Source organism: Myodes glareolus, chromosome 6 (assembly GCF_982192425.1).
Source record: "Myodes glareolus chromosome 6, mMyoGla1.1, whole genome shotgun sequence".
In the NCBI taxonomy this organism is placed as follows: Eukaryota; Metazoa; Chordata; class Mammalia; order Rodentia; family Cricetidae; genus Myodes; species Myodes glareolus.
The window spans coordinates 58,311,764-58,334,105 of record NC_142031.1 but is presented as its reverse complement, the minus strand read 5'-3'; the positions used below and the strand labels follow the sequence as shown (position 1 = coordinate 58,334,105).

General features: G+C 47.6%; 1 protein-coding gene and 1 long non-coding RNA gene across 5 annotated transcripts in view; one reads left to right on the top strand and one right to left on the bottom strand.

The window, feature by feature from the left end:
• Positions 1-22,342, bottom strand: part of Lpin1 (lipin 1) — a 110,927-nt gene that overhangs the window by 84,882 nt on the left and 3,703 nt on the right. The window lies entirely within an intron of this gene.
• On the top strand, positions 6,371-16,359 carry LOC146894269 (uncharacterized). Its single transcript, XR_015002334.2, has 2 exons — positions 6,371-6,806; positions 15,223-16,359. It is a non-coding gene; the product is annotated as an uncharacterized LOC146894269 (long non-coding RNA).

Sequence of the window (22,342 nt, the reverse complement as noted above, 5' to 3'; positions counted from 1 at the left end):
CCCAGGTCAAGTCTGGAGGAGGCCTCAGGACTCCCCATCCTGTCTACAGAAAATCTCTGGACCACAGAGCAGGAAAAATGAGGGTATGAGAGGTCGTCTCAATGACCTCTGTGTGGAGGATGCCCAGGAGGCAGAGAAGTGAGTCACAGCATGTGGCCAAGCTAAGACTCAGGCAACATTGGTCCATGGGACCAAAGGAAGGATACCAACAGATAAGTGTAGTTCTCACACCTAATCAGAGAAACTTCTTACATAACAGACAGAGACCATTATAGAAAACCATAATTAATCAAAATGCAGAGAACGAGAGACAGCGTGGTGTCCAGTTCCAACTGATGCATCTACAACAGAGTTCACTGTTCGGGTCTTGTTTAGGAGGCCGTGTTGGTGAGATTCCATGAGTGTAGCTTCCCTGATATTTCCAGGAGCAAACTTCCTGCTCCATGCTCTTCCAACCGTCCTCCTCCCACTTCCGTGACAACCCCATGGCATCTAATGACATCCAAGTTTGAAATAACCTCTGCCTGAGGCACACTGCTGCTGTTGAACCCCCATCTCCGTCGGGTGCTGCAAGAAGATATCCGACTTGAACTCAGCTGTTTGAGAACAGCCAACTCAAATTCTTCGGGGGGCCACAGACACAGTCATGCGCACAGCAGTCTCTCATTAAGACAGCTGGACCGGCTTTCCTACACTCATGGTTGACCAAGAAAGCTGACAGCAATTAAACTCACAGTGGGTTCATTTATCCCTGATTAAAAGTGAAATTTCGGACCGAACCCCAAATCTATTCTTCTACCAACAAGGGCATGGTGTCTCTAATGCCACCTCCCATGGAGAGTTGGTTTGATTTTATCATTTAAGCCTAAACACAGAAACACCAAAGGTGGCAGAAGTGTGTGTCGTTTACAAGCTCCATGGGTCACATGGTGAGATGGTGGAATGGAGATCAGATGGGCAGCGTCCCAGCCTTTGGCCTTCCAGGGCTTTCCCAGAAAAACATAAAAGTAGAGCAAGGCGGGACTTGGGAGGTAGAGCCAGGAGGGTATGGAGTTCAGCTACACAGAATTTGAAGCTATCCATGGCTACGTGGGACCATGTGTCAAAGAGAGGGAGGGGGAGGGAGAAAGAATGGAATGAAGGAAGGACATAAAACAAGGCAGTTGGGTCTGAGCCTTTTTTTAATGGTTTGTTTGTTTTTTGATTTTCAAGACAGGATTTCTCTGTGTAGCACCTCTGACTGTCCTGGAACTCGCTTTGTAGACCAGGCTGACCTTGAACTCACCAAGATCTGCCTGCTTCTGCCTGCTGAGGGCACTGCCGTGTCTGCTCCTTCTTGAATTTTTTTTAAAGATTTATTTTGTGTATTATGAGTGTTTAGCCTGTGTGTGTGTAATTGGAGTTGTAGGTGGTTGTGGGGTGCCGTGTAGGTGCTGAGAACCAAATCTGGCTCCCCTGGAAGAGTAGCACATGCTTTTTACCCATGAACCACCTCTCTGACTTTTTATTTTCTTAATAATGCTCGATAATATGTAGTCTTGAGGGAGTCTGATCATGCCACAGCAGGCCCTTGTCTCCAGTTACAAACTGAGGTTCTGGGCTGACAAGATGCTATCATGGCATGGTACGCACTAAATCACCCCGGAAACATCTCCCCCTTTGAAGCTCAAGGGGAGCAAGCCTTCTTCTGTCTTCATTCCTCCTCTCACTGCCACTTGCGGCACTTGCCTCGTGCTTCACCTGGACCATTCCTCCTGCCTGGGTCACCCGTCAGCTGCCAAGACACTGCCACAGGTGTCCGCTCCTCAGCAAAGCTGACCTTGGCTGCCTCAACTTCCTCAGAGAGGACTGCTCCTTCGTGGAGCACCTGCATGGGTCCCCCACACCGCTTAGCTCAGCTGGCAAGTGTACATTTGCTTGCGCATGAGTTCAGCTAATGACAGCCTTCTCCATAAGGAGAACACGAACATGGCCTGTTCTTGTCATCTAATTCCCCAAAGCCTCTGGCCACGGTAGATAGTCATTAAACATTGCTGAGTGGAAGAACAGAGGTATAATTTTCTCAATATTCAAAGGAAAACTCTAGAGTCCAGAGGGTCGAGAGAGTTAGCCCAAGTTACACAGCCAGCAGATTGGGGTGGGGGAGCTGGGATTTGTCCCAGGTTCCAGTAACTTCAAAACCAGGATGCTGTCTGTTTTCCAAACCCACAGCTGTGGGAGGGACTAGGACTAGAACAGCCTTATTCTTACACCTTCCCCAAAGGGGAGGGGAATGGTTCCAGCTCCTTCGATAGCTCCATTTGCAGCCCTCTGTGCCTCTGCCTTGGGTCCAGGAGTTTTCTTCTACCCCTCATCACATCCTCATGGCTACACGTGGGAGAACCAGGCCCCCAGGCTTCACCCAAGGCTCACACGACCAAATGGCTTCTGAGGACCTTCTGCAGGTGGGAAGCCAGACTGAGCACACGCCACAGAACAGACCCAACGAACATTGCTGGAAAGGAGGGTCCAGGTAGGAGAATATAGATCAGACCCACCAAGGACTTGGCCTCCATGTCCTGGAGTACAGTGAGGCATGGAGCTACCCGCTCCAGAATTCTCTGACTCCAATGGGTATGCAACACATGACCTTCGCTTCCAGACTTTGTGAGTACTCTGCACGGGGATTCCAGATGTCTGTAGATTTAGTGAGGGGTGCGGAAGATGACAGGTTAAGTCACAGGGCAGAAATCACTGTTCAGAGATTCGTGAGGACCTGGGATAAACACTTACAGGGAGCCCATGAGCTCCTAGTTCTGCCACAACAGGGTCATCACAAGGTCTACGGCTTCCAGCCTACCTACACCCCAAACGTGTGCTGGCCAGGGAAGGAGGCTTGGGCTTCCATGAGCGCTGCAGACTGTGTGTACATGAGTGTGTGTGTGTGTGTGTGTGTGTGTGTGTGTGTGTGTATGTATGTATGTATATGTATGTGTACGTGTGTGTGTAAGAGAGAGAGAGAGAAAGAGAACTGTGTGTGGATGTGTGTGTAAGTGTATGTAAATATGTGTGTAAGTTTGTGTGACAGAGCATATGTACCTGTGTGCACATGCATGCATATGTGTGTACATCTGTTTTAGATGAACAATGTCCTCAAATTCTTCATGACACCTGGCACTGAGACAGGGAATCTACAGTCCCCCCCACCCCCGCCTTTAAATCTGAACCACGTGAGTGACGGACTTAATAACATTAAGGACCCACGACTACCTTAGAAGCCCGGTTGTGAGAGTCCATGTCGTGTCTCCTCTGCCTCCATCAATACTCTTTCTCGAAGAGTGCTGGCTACTAGGTGAGGACCCTAATCTGGGGTGCCACCCCTCAGGGGCTTGTGTGTGACTCCTGTCTACAGTCCCCACCGTGCTGGGCCTTCCAGCTCCCTCCTCTCACAGACTTAGAGGGGTTCCTCCAAACCAGCCCTTCTAGCCAACAGATACCACCACTGAGCCAGGCAACATGGAGGGGAGACAAATCCTCTGGCTGAATCCCACACACATTCCAGACCTGAAATGTCCCCTAATGAGGTGATGACTTAAGCTAGTAAGTTTTATTCTCCTTTTTTAAAAAAATATTTTGTGTGTTTTTATTTAATTAACATTTAAAGATATTTTAATGTTTCCTTTAGCAGAAATTGATCACATACAATGAGTCTCATTGTGACGTTTCAATGCACGCATATCTTATTTGCCAGGGGCTCCTTGCTTTCTCTTGTCCCCTCCCATCCCACTGACTCCGATTCTCTTCCTGCCTGGTCTTCCTTCTACCTTCACGCCTTCTTTTTAAATGACTCGATGAGTTCCATTAGGGTTTGCAGGAGCATGGGTAGGGGTTTGATTATAGGAACATGGACACCTTCATAGGACTACACTGTTGAAGAAAACATCCCTCTTTCCCAGCAACCATTGCTTGCCTAGAAATGCTCAGTGAGAGGTGGGGCTGAGTGTGTCACCCCTCCCCCTTCATAACAAGATGTCCACAGGCCCAGTCTCGTGAAGGTTAAACCAGTTGCTATGAATTCAAGACTACAGTGGCCAATCTTGCCCTAAAGTCAGCCTTCCACACCACTTCCCACCTACTTCCTGTTGGAGTCTCACTACTTATGGCAGGCTGACCTTGAACTCACAGAAATCTGCTTGCCTTCCAAAGGCTGGGATTAAAAGCAGACACTACCATGCCCAGCTCAGTTCTTACATTTTTTAAAAACATTATTCAGGTACGTGTATGGATGCTCTTCTACAACAGTGTGTGGGGGTTGGTCAGCAGGGACCTTGCAGGCCTCAGCTCTGTCCTTTATGTGAGCACCAGGAAACAAATTCAGGTCATCAGCTCCTAGCCATGTCACTGGCTTCTCTTGCGTTATTTCTGGCCCTTCTTCTACATGGTCCCCAAGCCTTGGAGGAGGCAATACAGTTGTCCCATTTAGGGATGACATTCAGCAGTCACTTATTCTCCACGCTGGGACCTGTTCTGACTCTCCACAGTTAACCACTACTCAGCACAAAAAGAAAAAGGGAAAAGAAGTGTTTGTGAGCAAAGCTGAGAACAGCACTAACCCATAGGCAGAAACAAAACTGTTTAGAAGGCAAGTCTGCCAGGCACACCGTGTCCACTTCGCAAAACAACAGAGCCTTCCCCATAGGCAAGCCAACAAGTTTGGGACCGGAGTGTTCCAGAAGAGTAAACAACCAGAATAGAGCATGTGCCCAGGAGCAGGAAGGCACTGGGTGCTTCTCTATGCAGTGGCATGCATATACCTGGAAGAGCAACTGTGCCTCTCTGAGCAAGAATGTCTGTCTTGTCTGCATGGACAGTTTTGTCCTTTGTGTGGTTGCTCTCTTCCTGCTCCCCACTGCGCGCGTGTGTGTGTGTGTGTGTGTGTGTGTGTGTGTGTGTGTGTGTGTGTTTACAACAAAATGACATTCTCTCCTGAGTGAAATCAATCCCATGACTCACTTACCCTCCTGGCTATTTACAAAAAGCACCATGCAGAATTCACGTGTTTGCACACGCAGACGCTTCTGTGTGGGGTCAGGTTGCCTGGGAAACTGGCCAAGTCTAGGATCCAGAGTTGGCAGACAGCTATCCCAGCCTCCCTGGCCTCCCTGAAGCCCTGGCCCCCAAGTCTGGAGACAAGCCCAAGAGTGTTGGCTCGGAGCCACCCCTACTCCCGTCCCCCAGCAGGGAGACATTCCCGGAGGGTTTTTCACAGCACTTGAGTCGGCTTTAGGAAACATCAACTCCATGGTGGGTCACAGAAATGTAGTCAGAATGAATGGCTGCATTTCTGTAGTCAGAATTCCGGAAGAAACGTCTGTGGCATGGTGACATGAGGTGGGCGGTGCTGAGGAGACAGAGACAGACTGAAAGATAGAGACAGAGATGACAGATGCAAATCTAGAGAGATGAAGCAGTAGGGATAGACAGAGACAGAGACAGACAGACAGACAGACAGACATTAAAAAGAGACAGAAATAGAGATAGAGAATCCAAGAGACAGAGACAGAAGAATAGTCCTGGAAAGACTTGGGTAGAGAGAGAGAACCAGGATTAGAGACAGAGGTGGAGAACCAGGGGAAAAGAGGGGTAAACAGGGCATACAAAGAAAGATGCTAGAGAGAGAGATATCAGAGGTGGGGGGCAGAGAGGCAGAAGGGAAAGGGGGGAAGGGGAAGTTCACTGCAGCCTTCCTCCCAACCATTCACACAGTCTTGTGCCAGATTCTTATTGCACACGGTCCCTTCCTAGTCAGGCCATGCCAAGGAGGGCAAGGTTTGTCTCTCTTGAGACTACAAGTGGCAACTTGAGCCATGTCTTCTTTAAATTTCTCTATGTTGGGGTTCTTTGAGATAGGATTTTGCTACCCAACCCAGTTGTCTTGAAACTTATAGTAATTCTCCTGCCTCAGCCTCCAAAGTGCTAGGTTCACAGGCACGTGCCACCATGCTCTGCAAAAGTCTTATATGTCACGTGTTTCAATCTATTTTAAAGGTTTTTGGGTTTTGAGGCACTAGGGACAGAAGGCAGGGTCTCGCACATGCTAGGCACACGCATTACCGCTGGGCTTCATCCTCAGCTCGTGTCCGCTTACATTACACTAGGGACAGAAGGCAGGGTCTCACACATGCTAGACACATGCATCACCGCTGAGCTTCATCTTCAGCTCTCCTGTCCTCTTACATGTTGCTGCCCTGATGTCCTTCCAGGACTGGCCCTGTCTATGAGGAAGTTTTTCACAAGCAAACCAAGCCAGAACCTTTGCTCCATCCAATTGCTGCTTCTCTGGGCTCTCACGCCCTTGGGCCTCCAACCACCTGCCTGTCCCTTTCACCTGCCTGTCCCTTTCACCTGCAGATAGGGTATTTAAAATGTTTTAAGAACTTAGGACTTTTCATGACAGTGAGACACGTCTGCTCCTGGCAGCTCCAATCTACTTCAAGAGGAAGATGGGCATCAAAGAGGCTCCTTATGGAGTCTGGGCAAGAAACTGCTCTTGCCTGGACTGCTTAACTGGACAAGCAGGACCCGGAGAGAAATGACTGCTGAACTTGCCTAAAGGTGAGACAATCCTTCTGGGTTCTTGCTTCATGAAAGAGTCTGCTAGACATTCTGCAAGACACAGAAGAAAGTGACTGACAAACTGCCAATATAAGTGGAACTGTCTTTGAAATTTCCTGTATCATGACAAAGTCTGCCGGATACTATGGGCCTGTAGGCTGAAGATGGATGCCCAACATCCATCAAAAGAAGAACTTTGGATGACTGTCCAGGTAGCGAGATGTATCTGTCAATTCTAGAGTTTGGAAGTTGCTTACAATGTGTTTCCTGTTTACTTAGGTATTATTATATCCTTCTGGAGTCTTTGATGGAGTTGAAGAATTTATAGTTATAGTTTTCCTTAGTTATGATAAAAGATAAAGTAGATATAAATAATTATTGCTTGATACCTGATTTGTTATATGTAATTTTACTATGTTAAAGTTTAAACCTTTTTAATTTAAATAGAAACAAGGAGGTGATGTGGGATTCCCCTCTTTATGCTGTGAATACCATTGGTTATTAAAGCAACTGTCTTAGGCCTGTGATAGGGTAGAGTAGAGCTAGGCGGGGAAAACTAAACAGAATGCTGGAAGAAAGGAAGCAGAGTCAGAGAGACACCATGGAGACCTGCCAGAGCCAGACAGAACCTTACCAAGTAAGCCACAGCCACGTGGCGTTACACAGATTACTAGAAATGGGTTAAATTAAGATGTAAGAATTAGCCTATAAGAAGCTAGAGCTAATGGGCCAAGCAGTGTTTTAAATAGTATAGTTTCTGTGTGATTGTTTCAGGTCTGAGCCGCAGGGTAGCCAGGAAACAAACAAGTGACCTATTACAACAGAGACGGGCACGGTGACATTGGTGTCCTGATAACCAGACACAGCACAGGCTAGTTCAACAAGACAGCATGGGTGACAGCCTAGACAAACAGACCTCTGCCAGCCACAACAGACACACCAGCCCTGGATTCCCCCCAGCAATGACATAGAAGACTAGCGTTTGACCAGCAGAACTCAACCCTAACCCATCACACACATTCTTTTCCTTTGTGTAAGAGAGATGAAAACCCAGGCCATGCAAGAGCTAAATGACAACAGAGTTAGGGGACTTAGTTCAGAAACTAGTATGCTGCTTGAATTTGACAACTATCAGGCCTTTATTTTTTGGCTGTCATTATTACTGCATGTTGCAAAATAGCAAGAGGGCAGAGCAGTAACTCTTTGGGATGACAGTTCTCCTTATGGGCCACCTGGGCCGTGTGCTGGGAACAAGCTCAAGAGCTTGAGGCAATCAGAGCAGAGGGACTGGAGACTGGGTTAGTCAAGTCCACTCACACATGTCCTGGGCTCCGGCTGCGAGCCATGCCTGTGGTAAGTGATGAGATCATGATGGAGCAATCTCTATGAGATGGGCTGCTTGGATATCTCGTAGTACACAAGGAGGAAGTGCAGAAGCTGGGATCTGCAATCTGGCATGCTATGTTGTGTGTCATGGAGGAAGAAGGAGGTTTTCTTTGAGGAAGGTAGAGAAGAGGAGGGAAGATAATCCAGGAGGACCAGATAGTCAAGGAAGACGTGGGAGGAAGAAGAGAAAAGTCAAGAAACATAGCAGGATAGTCTTGATGCTGCGAGAAGTGAGGACCCAGGAGTTCAAAGCCAGTGGAGAATGGATCGAGAGAAAGAGAAGGAATTTGACCACTCAGGAAGAAGAACTAGGAACAGACAGAAGGACTCAGGGCACCAAAGACATGTTTTATCCACCGTAGTGACAGTGTGATCCCAGCCATAGCCTCAGAGCAGCCATCTGGAAGGGTGGGAAAGAAAGATGAGCTACAGTCCACAATCCTCATCATGAGTGTCAGTACCAGGGATGCAGTCATGTGTCTTCCGCAAGCCTCACCATCTCCCTGGGGGCTCATCCATTTAGGAATGAAGAAGTCATCGTGCGAGCAGCTGTTATGGGACCTGCCCAAGTTCAGACACTGCAGACTGAACGAGGTCTGCCTTGCCCCAAAGGCCTTATTCTCTCAGATCCCATCTCCTGAGAGGCCCATGCTGAGGCCCGTGGGGTGGGTAGCAGTAGAACAGAGGGAGAGGACACCACCACGCAAACCAAGGTCACACCTGAGTAAGAGTGTGTTTGGGGGCTTCAGGTGAACGTGTGTGGTGGAGATTGATCCTGGCACTGAAGAGAGTCTGCACATGGAGTCCATTGGCCTGCACCTGCAGGGATTTCTTCTAACCTATGCACCAAGGCAGACCATGACAGGAACAGAAACTCCTCCTCCTAGACCAGCCAGGTTCCACACCGGTATTTTTCTATTAAACTCGTTGAACTCTCTAAGCACGGAGGGTATTGCCATTACGGTCTTTCTGTTTGCTTTTGTTTTTGTTTTTTGGGGTTATTATTTTTTTTGGGGGGGGGCTTCAAGACAATGTTTTTCTGTAGCTTTGGTACCTGTCCTGGAACTAGCTCTTGTAGACCAGGCTGGCCTCAAACTCACAGAGATACGCCTGTTTCTGTCTCCCGAGTTCTGGGGTTAAAGGCGTGTGCCACCACCGCCCGGCTTTGTTTTTGTTTTAAAGAAACAGTTTCAGCAAAGTTGAGTCATTTCCTCAGGCCACACCAGCTGGTCCAGCTAGACTCATCTTCAGTTCCCATCTCATTTTTAACACAGCTCCTGCAGGTGGATGCCACTTTTCCCTACCCTGCCCAGCCCCACACTAGTCTGGGAGCTCACCGAAGGCAGTCCCGAGCCTCATACGCCTTGTTCTTTAGAGCGGGGTACATGCTACAATCACTTGGCGACCCTTGACTCATGAGCATGAAGGATAGAGAAGGTGGGTGACATCGCTATGCTTGTGGCCAGAAGGCATGGAAGACTTACTTAGACCGTCTCAGCATGTGTGGTGCTGATGCCATCACGTGTGATGCTACGTGTTCACATGTCACGGTCTTGAAGAGTAGGAAAGACAGCCTCCTAACTTTGCGACCATCAGGAAGGGGTAGGAAGATCGGACCTCACTTCCTCTGCTACCGCCTTGCTCCCACACCGACATGGACTCCACACCCCTCAGGACACAGCACCTGTCCAGTCTGAGGCACAGGCAAAGCCATGGGTTTCTTAGAAAGCTGAACTTCACACAACCCATTAAGTCAACCTCACTAGCTTGCACCTGTGGAGCTGAGACCAACTTGTAAGGTATTTCTTCCAACACAAGGGTTCATCCTCAGCAAGAAATAATTCCCAGAAGAGATTGCACGTGAGTCAGGGCTGCAGGGAGATACAAAGTTTACATCTTCTTAAGTTTTAAGTTGTACTTTTAGCTGGCGTATAAACTAACAGGTTTCCTGTGGAGACCAAAAACTGTGAGCCTATTTCCACCTCGTCTGAAGGTCAGAGAGTTTGAGGTTGCTCAGAATTGTTGACAACAACCAGACCCCAGGATGTGGTTACTTGGTTCTTTTGACATTAAGATGGCCCAGACAGCTAGATCCACTCCACCCTGACCAAAGGTTAGGATATTCAAGCATACTTCTGCTCCTTTTTTTTTTTTTTTTTTTAATTTGGAGGTTTAATCTGGCTGCCTTCAGGATACTTGGTCTAGGGCGACTTCACTGCCTAAACAACAGAATGCTAATGACTTGATGTCTCAAAGTGTTAACGCAATCAACTGTTCAAGTTGTCCTTTTGTTAAAAAAGAAAAGAAAAGAAAAGAAAAGTCTTTTGTTGCCTTCTTCCCCCTTTTGTCTTGGGGTATAAAAGTGTATGGAAAATGAAATGCAGGGGTTTCAGTACTCACTGGAGCTCCCTCCTGGTACTGTCCTATGTTTCTGTTTTATTACCTTCACTCACATCTTCACAGTCTTTACTTATTTTCTGATCCCCACGCCCCTAACCTGGTAAGTAATATTTTTGTCAAAGCTGGTCTCCGACAGTTTCCCTGTGGTATTTTTATAATATACTTAGCCACCCCCACTTCTCTTGTCTCCCTGACTTGATCCTGGCTGTGTCCCTCTCCCCCAATATTCCTTTTTCTCACCTTCATAAAAATTCCATTACCCTCCCACCAACCTCTCTTAAAGTCTTTTTCCCAGCTGCTACCCACACTCATCCCACATACATACATATATGAAAATAAGAAGCTAGGATGCACATGTGAGAGAGAACATGTTGATTTTCTTTTTCTGAGCTTGGCTTCATATATTTTCCAGCTTGATCCATTTTTTTTTAACCTGTAAATTTCCCAATTTCACTTTCTTTATGGGGGACTAAAATTCCCCTACAAGTCAATGGCACACGCTTTTAATCCCAGCCCTCGAGAGGCAGAGGCAGGTGAACCTCTCTGTGAGTTTGAGGCCAGCTTGATCTACACAGTGAGTTCCAGGACAGCCAGAGTTACAGTAGTTCTCTGAGACCCTGTCTCAAACAAACAAGCAAACAAAAACAATGTATTTATATACCACAGTTCATTATCAATTGTTGCTGATGGCCATCTGGGTTGATTCTGTTTCCTTGGGACTGAAATAACGTAGCATTTTGCATTCAGATGAGGGACCTGTGGACTTGGCCTCACAACAGGAGGGCTCAGTAAGAGCAGGAACTACAGACAAGGGCTGACACATGGCACCTGACCCTGATCATGGGTACTTTAGATTTTGCCGCAAGCCTTCTGCTCACAAAATGCAAAGCCTTGACCTTATTCAGAGCACAGCAGATTCCAGCTGAGCAGGTTTGTTCACAGGTACAGAGCTCCTCTTCGGGAGGCCAGCCCAGAACTACAGACTGCTAAAGGACACGGTGTGGTTTGTGGGGCAAGAGGGAACAATGCAGTCAATGGTCACAGCACGGCTGTGTGGCATCGGGCCACTGACAACTGTGACATCTGACTCTAAGCCATCAACTCAAAAGCAAAGTTTATCTATTAAACAGTAGCCCCGACTGTGAAGAAATCATGGTTTCTGATGACATCAGTGCCTAGACGCTGTCCCCAAGGTACCAGGACTGTTCTTGTATTTCTTAGAAGAGATAGGTACATGACAGCCAGTTCTAGCAGCCATGATCAGGAGAGAAGTTTTAAATGAACAACATGGAGAAAGCCCTTTGGCCTCTAGAACATCCAGTTCCTCCTCTGAAAGTTCTGGCCTCCTGGGACAGACATGGTGACGTTACCAAGCATGAATAAGGTCATCCGCAGTCAGCTGGGTCCCTGCCAAGGCAGCCAGCAGCCAAGAGGCCCCCACAGTCTTGGTTAGGTCTTGCTCTATATGAGAATGAACTACCTGAAAAACAGATTCCCACAACCCATTACTGAACTCATTTCCCTCCGAGCAGGATGAAGGAGAGCTTGTTCCCCAGCCCGGTGAGACAGGGAGGAAAAAGCTGGGGCAAGGACGAAGGACACCCAGGTGAGGTGACGCACACTGGCGAGGACTTTGGGGACCAGTGGAGCCACCCAAGTGCAGCACTCTGTTTGTTTTGTTCTGTGGTTTTTTTCCCCCTCTCGTATCTGACTCTAACTCTGAGTCACAATTTAAATGTCCCTGGCTTGAGAAAACCATGGCGCCATTGTCTCTGCATCCCCAAAGGCAAGCCACAGGATGTGCCTCTAATTCCTCGGCAATGAAGATAGAGATAACAGTTATTCCCAGGCGTTGATCAGTGTTAAGACCTCAGAAACCACATATATGTTGGGGGCAAGGAGTGGAACAGAGATACACAACGGTGAGGAGGAGCTGAGAATGGAATGAGGGGAGGGGACCTGGGAGGAACACTTTCTCCCTCCAGGGCTACTCTGCTAAACTGTTCCTCCTCTCTCACGGCGCTCCACATTAAGGACTGTGAGTTGGTGCTTATGTGGCCGGAGCAATGAGCGAGAAATACCTGAATCTCTAAGCTGTGCTCTATTTAGAGAGCTGGCTAGTCAAGAAGGTGAAGGTGGAAATCCTTAATTCTGCCTTCCGTCTCCTCTCCAGCCACCAGCTTTGTAGGAGGGGTGGAAACAAAGGTAGTCTGTCTGTCCGTCTGTCCAGAGTTCAGTCCTGCCCTCTCTAGCCAGGTGGCCGGTCTCAACCCTGAAGTGCCTGATAGCTGTGGCTCCCTCATTTCCTAGAGAGTAATTAATCATCATGATCGCAAATCCCATAATGCCTCATGTAGACTATCATAAATAAATCCGCAGGTGCTGAAAAGGTAATTGGCTGTTTCCTCCATACCTTGGGTGCATATGGAAAACTGTTTACATATTTTAAATAACAGAATTTCAAAAGTTCTGCCAGTCCTACCCACAGTGCTTGAGCTTGAAGCTGATGAACCCTGGAAACTGAGAACCATGGCCTTGTCTTAGAACTGAAGGCACACTGTGCCCTCAAAACACCAAGGCTGGAGAAAGAAAGCCACTGTGTGATGTGCGATTTCCCTCTGTATGCTGTGAATACCATTGGTTAATAAAGAAACTGTCTTAGGCCTATGATAGGGTAGAGTAGAGCTAGGCAGGGCAAACTAAACTGAATGCTGTGAGAAGGAAGGCAGAGTCAGGAGAAGCCATGTAGCCCCATTGGAGCAGGACAGAACTTTACTTGGTAAGTCACAGCCTCGTGGTGATATACAGATTACTAGAAACAGGTTAAATTAAGATATAAGAGTTAGTCAGAATTACACTTAAGCTATTGGCCAAACAGTATTGCAAATAATATGGTGTCTGAGTGATTATTTTGGAGCTGGGCAGTCAGGAACTAACTAGTGGTTTTTCTACAACAACTGCACCACACAACGCTGCAGAAGATCAGAGGACACCGAGATATGGCCGAGGACAGAGAGGTTACTGAACCGAGTTCAGCTCTCAAGAGCCAGGGAAAGCAGAATTCCCTAGAAGTGGCAGCCACGCAGAATCGGAGGGCTCTTCAAACCCTGTCCCCACCCCAGGTAGATCACATGATAATTGCAGAGCATCTGAGCACTTTGCTCTACTGCACCTTGATTTCTTCATCCATTCAGAGCGTGTGTATTCTCCACAAACTGTGAAAACCTACTCAGTTTCAATTTTGAGCCCCAAAATTCTATGCCAAAATGACTATGAACAAAACCAGGCTTTGCTACGATGACCCTGATGAGACATCTTGGACAACGACACCTTTACCTGGACAGAATCTTGTGTAGCCTAGGCTGGTCACAAACTCCCTATGTAGCCAAGGGTAACTTTGAACTCCTGATCCTCCAACACTCACCTCCCAAATGCTGGGTTTACTCACAGGACTTTGGATACCTTTGGGACCCAGCTGTGAGGCTTGTCTCCAACTCTCGAGCGCCACCTAGTGTGGACAAAGTATCCACCCTCACCACAGGGAAGTTCCTTGTAATTTTGTGCTGCCCCAGTTTAGACAAAGTTTCTGTGATTGATGTACCTGGGAAAGGCTGATGCCTGCCCCTAAATAACCCCAAATGCTATAGCATCCTGACTTCAGCTACTCTCAGACTGCGCTATAATCTTAAGATCACAGTGGAAGGTCAAACTCGTGTTTGTCTCCGTAGCTTGGAATTTAACAAAAGGCATTTGAGCCAGGTCTCATTTTTTGATGACTTTTGTCAAAGGAAGACATCTGTAGAAAAGAGCCTGACCAGGTCTTGTCCTACCGTCCTCTGCGATGCAGTCCAGGCAACCCTAGAGACCCATGTCCCTTGGAAGGAGTAGAGAAGGGGAAATAAGAGCAGGGACTCGCGGAGGAAGCATTTGAAGGGCACTTATAAAGCTCTAAGCACTGTTTGCTGAGTGCCTCACAAAGTTGATGGCACAAAGTCTAACCTGTTTTTCTTTTCACCAGACTCAGTTGAAGGATTTGCTAGCATTGTGCAATCCCAGCCTTTTCTCATCTGCTACATTTAGCAAGCAGATGAGCCCGAGAGAGGCAGGCAAAACCTAGAAGATAATTCAGCCTGGAGCCCTATTTGGTTTGGGTCACATACACCTTACAATGCACTTGGCAACCTAATTCCTTCACCTGCACATACTGTGCACACACGCCCCTCTCCAAACAATAAGCCTAGCAACCTCAGAACTCCCTTGGCTTTTTCATCCACACTAGTAAACAATAGTATACTCCTCTGGTCCTATAACAATCAAATTTAGATAGTTGCTATTCAATTGCATTTCCAGTGTGTCCAGGTATGAAGAACAGAAGGGCCAAACTGGCCTGAACTGGTTTGGGGATGCATATGCAGTAAGGCAAAACTATGTCCATTTTAAACTATCATATGCATATGCATAATTGGGCTGGGCATGGTTAAAATTATATGTCTTATGGGAAGAAACATGCACAGTGGGAAAATAAACATCTGACCAATCATAATAGGGATCCACCCACTATTCCACTTGGTGACTCGCTCCTCCTCCCTCCAGACTCACGTTGCCCACTGTCAATCTTGGTAACGGATCCCTCAATCAGCTGCGCTATCGCTTCTCCTCAAATGAAATTATCTTGTTCCTTTTACAAATGTGTGATCCCTTATATTCAGTTCTTTCAGGAAGAGGCCCAGAGCCTGGAAACACTGGGCTCAGATCTACACCGACAGTAATGCAGGGACTTGTCAAAGCCCTCCGAGGCTCTGTCGTTGGAGAGTCACTCACTGCTCTGCTTAATCCCCACAGTGATTGGACTTACAGACGAGGCCACTTGGGAGCAGAATGACTCGCCGACATCGTGAAGCAAGGAGGCGCCAGAGTCCAAGCAAGGAGAAGGAAACGGCACCAGGGTTTGGAGCGGCAGTTGCACAGAAAGTCAGAATGCTTACTCCACCAGGGATGTAGCAATACACATGGGTTTTGTTTGTTTGTTTTTGCCTTGAACACATCAGTATTCGTTTTGACTACCCAGGAGTCAGGGTACAGGTCCTATCCTAGATGCCTTCCCGGGAGCCGTTCTTAGCACTGGAAAACAAGGGACATTAACTCCCTGTGAGAGGGCTGCGGTCACCAGAATCCACAGGGAGGAAATGTGATGAAGAAGAGCTTTCCTTTCCCCATGGTCGGATGGAGTGTCAGACAGAAAAGTACAGACACGCTGGTACCCAAGGACACGCGTGCTTTGCATCCACATGGGCAAAAGGGTTCCAGGAAGGCATCTGATGAAAGCTTTTATAAAGCCAAATAAGGTAGTGGAGGGGCTGGGGTTTATATACTGAGTACAGCTAAACAAACCACCATCTCCAGGAAAGGGGGATAGCTCAGAGGGAGGCTTCAAATGGCACACGTGTATCTAGTCTCTTTTTAAACATTTTAGTGATGCTGGGTTAGGAGAGAAAGCATGTTTGTAGCTTATGGCCAAGACGATGTCATGAATCAGTTTTTCAGATCATCTCAACCCCCTGGCATGTAAATATACAAAACATCTATGACATCATAGATAAAAAGAGATAGGCTTACACAGGGTGTTTGCAGACGCCAAAGACAGATCAGACATGTAGAGAGAGGGCCAGCAAGATAGCTTAGTGGGTAAAGGTGCTTGCTGCCAATTCTGACGACCTGAGTTCAAGCCCTGACTTCTGCATGAGTGCCACGACACGTGAATTCCCCCCTACAAATAAATACATAGTTTTCCGAAAAAGTAAATATAAAAAATTGAATGTGGTTGATTCACAGGGCCACTTTCCGTGACTCCGGCTACAGCAGATTCAATGCTTTCTTTGGGCCTCCATGGGCACCAAGTACACACGTGGTACACAGACAAACATGCAGGCCAAACACCCATCCACATGAAACAATAAATCAAAAGTTAAACTAAACGTATTTTATGAGAGTTTGTCATTTACTTGTGGATATGTGCGTGTGCCACAGTACACACGGAAAGCCAGAGGACGACTTTCAGGAGCCTGTCCTCTCCACTTGAGGCCCAGAGACTGAACTGAGATCACAGGCTGGTGATAGGGAACCTCATCTGCTGGTCCATCCCACTGGCCCCCAATAATCAATTTACCCCTCCCTCCCTTCCTCCTTCCCTCTTTCTCTCTCTCTGTGTGTATCCGTCTCTGTTTTCTTGTCTCTGTCTCTCTCTCTCTCTACCACACACACACACACACACACACACACACACACACACACACACACCACACCACACACACACCACTGATTCTGGCAAGCATCAGCAAATCACACAAAATATAATTCTGACATTACAGATCTCAGAAACTCTGGTGTGATTAGATGAACATTTTCAAGCCTGTTCAGGGGTCTCCACCAGAGCCATAAGAAACCAGGGGTGCCTGGAGCTCACCTCAGACACTGAGATTACTCTGGCAGTTCTGTGAGCAATCCTGATTGCCCAGGGCTGGCATAAGCAGAAGGCACCCATGAGGCTGGATGACAATGTCCAGCTCTGAGTAGAAATCGAGAGGACCAAGCAGGCCTCAGCCGTAGTCAACACTCATGACTCCATTGTCCCCTCAATCCTCCTTCCACCTGGAAGTTTCTGGAGATGGGATCCCTGAAGAAGTCACTCTCCTGCTTCTTCTCACATGCGCACCCCATCTAGCCATCACCCCGAAGAAGACTCATGCTAGAGTCAGCTGGAAAATTACCATCACCTCAGCGACATCACGTCTCTAATTCAGGCTGGAGAACGAGAGTCACTGAAAGTCAGGCCCCACCCGCACGTGCAGAGAGAAGCAGGGAGCAGCATCTGTGGTGGAGCCAGCAGGGCCTTTGGACACAGGTGCCCACCCTGGAAACAACCTCCTAATAAACCTCTCTCAGCTCCTCTGTGTGATCTGTCTGACCGGAGGCTAAGTATCACTGTAGGATTATTATTATTATTATTTTTACATTTTTATTTACGGTTCCATGATGTGTGCTGGGGGCCGAAGTCAGAAGGACAACTTTCAAGAGCAGGTCTCCCCTTCCGCCATGTGAGCCCCTGGGAAACAAACGCAGACCATCACACCTGACAGCCAGCACCTTGATGCATGAAGCCATCTTGCCTGGCCCCACTATGAAACTCTTAAACAGGTCTAGAGCAAAATATGGGAAACGGCAGAAATGATCCCTGACGTGAAAGCTTACGCAGCAAATGACTATAAACCTAGATGTTGGGGACCATGGGCCACCAGACCCTGAATTTCTTGTAAGCAACTTGTTTTCCTCTGCTTTGAGCAGCCTGCAGCTGCTCTGAGCATGAGACCCTGATGGCTGGGGAGTGGGTTCTGATGAACCTGCAGCTGAAAGATCCTGAGAGCTGGGCTGCGGCCAGAGTCCCAAATAAGCTGCCCTTGAGCACAATAACGTGGGCATTCTTGGCATTCTTGTCTAAAGGATGTCCCCATTGACCCGTCTATCTGCCTTTTTCTGTCTCTGCCTGTGTGTTTTTAAATGTTCAGCTTAGTTACCATAGCGCGTAGCAAGTAGCGTGCAGAATGGAACCGGTGTAGTTTTACACCACTTTAAAGTACTTCGGCTTATCAAAAACCCAAGAGTGACTCCTGTTTGCAAAATGCTCATTTTCAGGTTGACTGCTTGGCCTGGCCCTGACTCATGCTCTTTCGCTACGTGTGCTGACACCACGGGCATGTCTAACTGGAGAGAAGCTAGACACTTGATCTCATGGCACCCCACTGTCCACTGCAAAGTGTCTATCAGATGGCTATTAATAAACTCAATTTCTGCTCAGGTCAAACCAGGTCAAAGCACCAGCTAGTCAGGTCCCCCCCCCCCCCAGCCAGTTTTGAACTTCTGTGAAATTAAACCACCTCGTTCTCAGATGAAGAGAATTCATTTAAGAAATTGGATAAAAACCCTCCTTTTGTTAGCCAGAGATGTTTTATGTATTAATTCACTTGCCGTTTGTTGCTGCTAGCTACCCCTCACGGGAGAAGGGGTGAATTCCCTGGGAGACACCCGGCCTGATCATCATTTGGCTCTCAGCCCTTATGGCCCCCTCGGTCAGTACGCCGCAGGACACAACTCTAGAAACTCAGTGACAGCTCTACCGTGACCTTTTGATAAAAACGTCCATCACGAGCTGCCACCTGATAAGCAACCAAAGCAAACAAGCGAACAGACAGCAGGAACCATGCCGTGCTCCTCTGTGCCCCCACCACGGCCCTCTGCTTCCTTTTCTCTCTAAGCCTTCGCCTTACCTGACCTTGTGCTTACTCAACTGTGCATAGTTCTCCCTTCCTCACCTGGAATGTGAGCACCAGGAGGGCATGGGGGTTTGTTTTACACAAGGGTCCATCTTCAGCACTTAGACACGTGTCTGACATATTTACTTCCTTATTTGTTGTATGTGTATTTGTGTGCAGGTGTGTGTACCTAGAAGCGTGCTTTCCTCAGTCACTCCCCACCTTATATTTTGGACACAAGTTCTCTCACTGACCCCGGAGCTCGCTGATTCAGCTGGGCTGCCTGACCAGCAAACTCCAGAGATCTGAGTGCTGGGATTATAGTCACACACTGCCATGCCGGGCTTTCTGGCTCTTGGTTTATTTGGGTTTCTGATATTTTTGTTTTGTTCTGTTTTTCTTTCTTTTGTGAGACAGGATCTCACTTTGTAGCCTTGGCTGGCCGGGAACTCACTGTGTAAGCCAACCCGTGCTGGAACTCATAAAATCTGCCTGCCCCTGCCTCCTGTGCTGGATGGAAGCTCCTGGAGGAGCCACAGTCAGGGCCTCATACTTGACAGGCTGGCACTTCGTCTGCTGAACCATCTCCCTCCCTGGCCCTCCTACTGAAAGACAAGCGTCTATTAGTTTTATTTCAGGCAGACATGAAATTATCCACTTTTAATCCTAAAGAAGGATGGAGGAAAGAAGAAAGGAAAAGAGGAAGGGAGGACCCATCTAATGAGATAGTTTCATGAAGGAAAGAGATTTTACAGTCTCTAGATTTGTTATTTTTCTCACCACTGAGACAGAACAAGCTCATGCTTTTAGAGGGTTCAGCCCGTGGTCACTTGGCTTCTTACACTTGGGCAGAACATCATATCATGGCAGAGGGAACAAGTCGCGGAGGATGTCATTTCCTTATAGCTGACAGGAAGCAGAGAGCAAGGAAAAGACTGGGGACCAGTTACAACCTTCAAATGCACAATACCAGTGCCCCACTTCCCCCAGGAAGGCCCTGTCTCCTTAGGTTTCCAGAACAACCCTGTCCTAGTCAGGGTTTCTATTGCTGGGATGGAACACCATGACCAAAAGCAAGTTGGGGAAGAAAGGGTTTATCTGGCTTACACTTCCACACCATAGACCACCACTGAAGGAAGTCAGGACAGGAACTCAAGCAGGGCAGAAACCTGGAGGCAGAAGTCGATGCAGAGGCAATGGAGGGGTGCTGCTTACTGGCCTGCTTCTCCTGGCTTGCTTTCTTATAGAATCCAGGGCCAGTAGTGCAGGGATAGCGCCACCCACAGTAGACTGAGCCCAACCACATCAATCACTAAATAAGAAAATGTCCTACGGGGTTACCTACAGCCCAAGCCTGTGGAGGCATTTTCTGAATTGAGGTTCCCTCCTCTCTGATAATGCTAGCTTGTGTCAAAACATAAAACCAGCCAGAACCATCCTCAACTACCAGCAGCAGCTAAAGACTAAGCATTTAATACATAAATGTGTGTGGTTCGCTTCTTATTCAACCCACACCAGTCTCCCAGGATACAAAGTGCATTCTCTCATAGTAAGTAGTGACTTTTCCCAAGAAAGCTCGTTAGACAGCATCACATCAGCACATACATGACACAACTCTCTCTTATTTTCTTTTATGGCACAATGCTAAAAACCATGGCACAACCACGCAACTGAATCACTCCGGTCCTTTTTGCAAAAAGGAAAAAAAAAAAAAAGATGTGAAGAGACATCAACACTTGGTCGTTGGTTCAGCGGATGCACCTGCCCGAATCAGCATCGTTCTTGGCACTGGAGGTTGAAGCACTGGCAACTGGCAGGGACCCAGGGTCGCCACGCAGACCAGCACAAACCAGGTACCCACCTAAAGTTCACACGCTCTACAGGTCTTGTGGAACGCTTCCACCTATTAATACTCCCCCACCACACACACACACACACAACTCATCCTGATACATTTTTCATGAGAAAAAAAATCTACAACTTGAAAAAATGTCTTAGTAACAATAAGACTCTTCGCCAGCCTCCCCTCACTCTCCCTTGGCGTAGCTAGAATAGCGGATTCTTAAGCCCCGTGCTCTCTGTTCTGTTTTCGTTTGTTCTTGAGACAAGACCTCCGTTTGTAGCCTGGACTGGCCTTAAGCTTTTGATCCTTCTACTCCAGCTTCCCAAGTGCTGGGGTTATAGGCCTACACCACCACACCCCAATTATAAAGACAAAAATCCAGAGACCCTGAGAACCTAAGAGCAGTTGTATAAAGGACGGTAGCTTGGTTTATAGACAGCAAAGCTGAAATTTCAATTCGGGGACTGTGAATTCCAAAGTCTGAGTATTCTGTAGTCTCTCTAGACCAGTGGTTCTCAACCTGTGGGTCCTGACCCCTTCAGGGGTCAAACGACCCTTTCATAGGAGTCACCGAACACCATTGGGAAACACAGATATTTACATTATGAGTCATAACAGTAGAAAAAGTACAGTTATGAAGTGGCAACGACAATAACCTCATGGTCGGGGCTCACCACAGCATGAGGAACTGCATTAACTGGGTGCAGCATTAGGAAGGGTGAGAACTGTTTTTTTCTGCGTGTGATGTCAGGGTACCACGTGCAGGGGGCGCTCAAGACTCTCATACTCACCTGATATTGGCCAGGATGGGCCCTAGATGCCGGGAGCAGGAACCATTGTAAAAGGCTGTCACCAAATATCCCCCACTGTTCCCACCTCTCAGGACAGAGCTTCCTGTGGTTTTTCTCTCTGACCCTCCCCCTAACCACACCTGCCCAAGGGCAGAAGCTCTCAGATCAGGGGAGCAGGGGACGCAAGCACTCAGCCCGCACAACTCTGTGGAGACTCGGACCCTGTTTCTGACTCCCAGAGATCCTTGAAGAATGCAACCCAAGAAAGCCTCGTCCCTGTCCCGCTATCTGGGAGGTGGAGGCAACACCCTAGAGGCAGGCATGCTCTGTAGTTTTTCTACAATCCTATCCTGCTGAACCTACAGGATCTGAAGAAGCAGGCTGAGCCCAGGGTCCTGGAGGGTCACCTCCCTGGAGACACAGCGAATACCTCTGAAGAAAAGGACGTGGTTCAGTCAAGGTGTGGCTAGGATGCAAGGTGGTCACAGAGTCAAGGAGTGGCTGGGGCCAACAAAAGGTCCCGTCTGGCTGAAGCCTGTACTCAGGGTAAATGACAAAGAGACATGGCTCCATGTGTGTATGTCCTACTGAGAGTGTTCTATAGATCCAACACCTAGGTGAATGTTATTGTATATAATTTATACATAAATATAATTTTATATAGTTTATAACATAAAATTATATGTGTGTGTGTGTTTACAGAGAGAGAGAGAGAGAGAGAGAGAGAGAGAGAGAGAGAGAGAGAGACAGAGAGAGAGAGACAGAGAGAGTCTAATGTATCACAGCTTGACCTTCAGCTAACTGTGTAGTCTGTAATGGCCTTCAACTTTTGATCCTTCTCCTCTCTACCTCCCCAGTACTGGGATTACATACATGCACCACCACCATGCCTTGTTTTATGCAATACTTGGGATCAAACCCAGGGCTTTGTATATGCTAGGCAAATATTCTACCAACAACATGAGCTACATGCCCAGCCCTGAAACAAAAAAAATTAAAGTTTAGATTTAATCATTTTCTGT